Source organism: Choloepus didactylus, chromosome 1 (genome assembly GCF_015220235.1).
Source record: "Choloepus didactylus isolate mChoDid1 chromosome 1, mChoDid1.pri, whole genome shotgun sequence".
NCBI classification, from domain to species: domain Eukaryota; kingdom Metazoa; phylum Chordata; class Mammalia; order Pilosa; family Megalonychidae; genus Choloepus; species Choloepus didactylus.
This window is the reverse complement of record NC_051307.1, coordinates 26,258,465-26,261,955: the sequence shown is the minus strand read 5'-3', so window position 1 is coordinate 26,261,955 and position 3,491 is coordinate 26,258,465. Positions and strand designations below refer to the sequence as shown.

Sequence of the window (3,491 nt, the reverse complement as noted above, 5' to 3'; positions counted from 1 at the left end):
TGGGATACTTTGGATATCTTAATTTTTTTTCCAAGGTTTTGCTCTTATCTTCTCAAGTTGAAGTTAAAGATAATACCATGCCAAAATAGTTTAGGCATGACCAAATGATGATTAAACCTATTTGTTGTGTTTCATATTTTCCCCAAGGCTGAGAGTTCGCTAGGAATCGTTTCTATTTATTTAGGTCATGAATTTCTGTTTCTATTTACAAATAAGGAAATTAAACCAATGCTTAATACTGCCTATGCAGTAGCAGAACTGTAACTCTCAACAAGATGATCAATTACACAAAAGAAGGGCAGCATTATTGTGGGAAAATCATGGCAACCGTTTTGTTATTGTTCCAGTAGGAGAGTCTTTATTATTCAAATAATTTGCAGAATGTAATCCGTGCAATTAAAACTTGCTTAAAAATTGATTAGCACTTCCTTTTCTTTTGGTTTTCAAAACGTGAAAGATTTTTTTTTAATTCGTTGTATATCAGGCATATACATGAGTCATGTAAGTACTTAGAGAAATATGACATAATCTTTGGCTTTAAAGTAAAATTGAAACAGAAATAAGTGATGTCTGCAGACAATGGCAAATCCTGCTCAGGATGTAGATCTGGCAGTGCCTGAGGGCACCGAGTTGGGTGGGGAAGAGAGTGGGGGGTGGTAGTCCGAGGTGGTGGATGAGGCCGCAAATTACTTATAAATAGTGCAGAAGTGGGATCTGAAGCCTAATTTCCAGTAGGGTGAGAGTGCTATGCTTTCATGGGCCTCTGCTTTATGAAGCAAAGTGTGTAAAGGTTGTCATGAAAGACAAAGAAGTGAACACTTTATATATAACAGAGGTTGGAATAAAAAATGGGATGAATATGTTCCACAAAGCAGATTACTCAAACATGTGGACACCAATCTGTAGAAACGAGAGAACTTCAAAAAGCCAGTCAGGAGCGATATGCAAAGAACGAGATGAAAGGGGTTGCTCCAGGAAAGAAGACATCTGGTCTGCAGTAGGAAAATGTTGAAGTGAAAACAAGGAAGCAAACAAACAAACAAACAAATTGGAGAACACCTGGAAATGGAGAGGGTGGCAGTACCAGTGAGAGACCTCGGTCTCCTCAGAAGAAAGGGTCGGAGTAGATCCTACTTTTGAAAACGAGGAAACATTCATGAGGAGAGTAAAAGTTAAATTAAAGGCTCCTGAAGACCTAAAACCATGGCTTTTTGATGACTGTGACTTAATTACCTGGCAAACACATCTCTTTTAGCTTCTTGCCAAGAAGAATGTGGATTCCATTCTAGAGGATTATGCAAATTATAAGGAATCATGAGGAAACCCAGATAATAAGGAATATGCTGTTAATGAAGTTGTGGCAGGGATTAAAGAATACTTCAATGTAATATTGGGCGCTCAGTTACTCTACAAATTTGAGAGACCACAATATACTGAACTCCTTGCAGATTACCCTAATGCACCAATGTCACAGGTGTGTGGAGCACCACATCTACTGAGATTATTTGTACAAATTGGGGCAATGTTGGCCTATACACTTCTGGGTAAAGAAGAGCCTTGCTTTATTTCTGAACTATCTTCATGATTTCTTAAATTTTAGGCATCTGACAAAGAATTCTAAGTATTTGTTTAGTATTATAATCATGAAGTGACTTTTCCTCAGTACCATCGGAAAGCTGTGTGGACTGCTAACACTCACTTCTGTTTGAATCCCTGTTAACACATTTTTGTTCCTAGTCCTTCTCTTGTACAAATGATGTACTTTGAAAATGTTAGCTGATCCGGTTTGCTAATGCTGCCATTATGCAAAGTACCAGAAATGGAATTGGCTTTTGTAAAGAGGATTTATTAAGTTACAAATTTACAGTCCTAAGGCCATAAAAGTGTCCAAACTAAGGCACCAACAAGAGGACACCTTCATTGAAGAATGGCTGGTGGTGTCCAGAATACCTCTGTCAGCTAGGAGGTCTCGTGGCTGCCATCTGCTGGTTTCAGGTTGTATTTCAGCTCCTCTCTTTAAGCTCCTGTGCGTCCTTGCTTCTTTCTCCCAGGGTGTTTCTCTCTAAGCATCTGAGGTCCTCTCTTGGCTTCTCCAGGGCAGACTCTGGGCTTTATCTCTTAGCTTAGCATCTCCAAATGTCCTTCAGTCTGCTCGTCGTCCAGGTGTAAGTGTCAATGTCGGCTCTTGAGCTCTCTTAAATAATCCAGTGAACTAATCAAGACCCATCCTGAATGGGCGGGGTCCACACTTCCACGGAAATAATTTAATCAGAGTTCTCACCCACAGTTGAGTGAGTCATATCTCCATGGAAACACTGAAAATTTCTGCCCAACAAGATTGGATTAAAAGATCATGACTTTTGAGGGAGGCATAATATATCCAAACTGGCACATTAGCATATAACAGAATTGATGTATGTTTGTTTTCTGTTTAATTTTAAACAGAGAAAATAAAAGGGGTTGTGCCAACTTGAATCTATTATGTACCAACAAAAGCCATGTTCTTTTCATCCTGTCTTGTGGGGGCAGATTTATTATGGGTGGGATCTTTTGATTAGGTTGTTTCCATGGAGATGTGCCCCACCCATTTAAGGTGGGTCTTAGTCTTCTTTACTGGTGTCCTCTATGAGAGAATAAAAGGCAGAGACAATTTGGAGAGAGTTCAGAGATGCTTGGACAGAAATGTCACGGGAGAAACAAGCAGAGAGCCAACAAACAAAGATGCTTAGAGAGAAACACCCAGAGACATTTTTGGAGATAGCCATTGAAACCAGAACCAGGTGAGAAGCTAAGAGATGAAATCCAGATGTTGCCCCAGAGAAGCTAAGAGAGGAACCCCAGACGCTTAGAGAGAAATGCCCTGGAAGAAACAAGGAAGGATGCACAGGAGCTGAGAGAGAGAAGCTAAAACAGAGATCAGAGACATTTTGGAGAAAGCAATGGAAATGAGAAGCTAACCCTGGGAGGGGCCCAGCAGACTCCAGCTATGTGCCTTCCCATGTGACAGAGGAACCCCAGATGCTATCAGCATTTCTTCAGAGAAGGTATCATCCTATTGTTGTCTTAATTGGTACATTTTCATGGCCTTAGAACTGTAAATATGTGAACAAATAAACTTCCATTGTAAAAGCCAGCTCATTTTTGGTATTTTGCATTCTGGCAGCTTTAACAAACTGGAACTGGGGCTATGCACCTAATAATAATAATTAATAATAATAATAATAATAAATGTCACCTATAAGCAACACATTGGAAATCAGAAGTACCTAACAGTGATAGAAGTCTCTAATAGTTGTGAGAATTTCAGTTTTAAATTGAATCAGCATATTTGCTCATAAAACAGCCTATTTAAAAACCTGGTTTTTATTTCACATATATTTGTTGTTGAAACTTCAATCCTCATTTATAAAAATCAGTAACTAGGAAAATATTTCAATACTGAGGATTGAACACTTGAAAGTATAGAAAAATATATAAAACAGGGAAAACTA

General features: G+C 38.8%; 1 pseudogene; it reads left to right on the top strand.

The window, feature by feature from the left end:
• Nucleotides 1-579: 579 nt before the first annotated feature.
• Nucleotides 580-1,720, top strand: LOC119505563 (annotated as a pseudogene).
• The last annotated feature ends 1,771 nt before the right edge of the window (nt 1,721-3,491 follow it).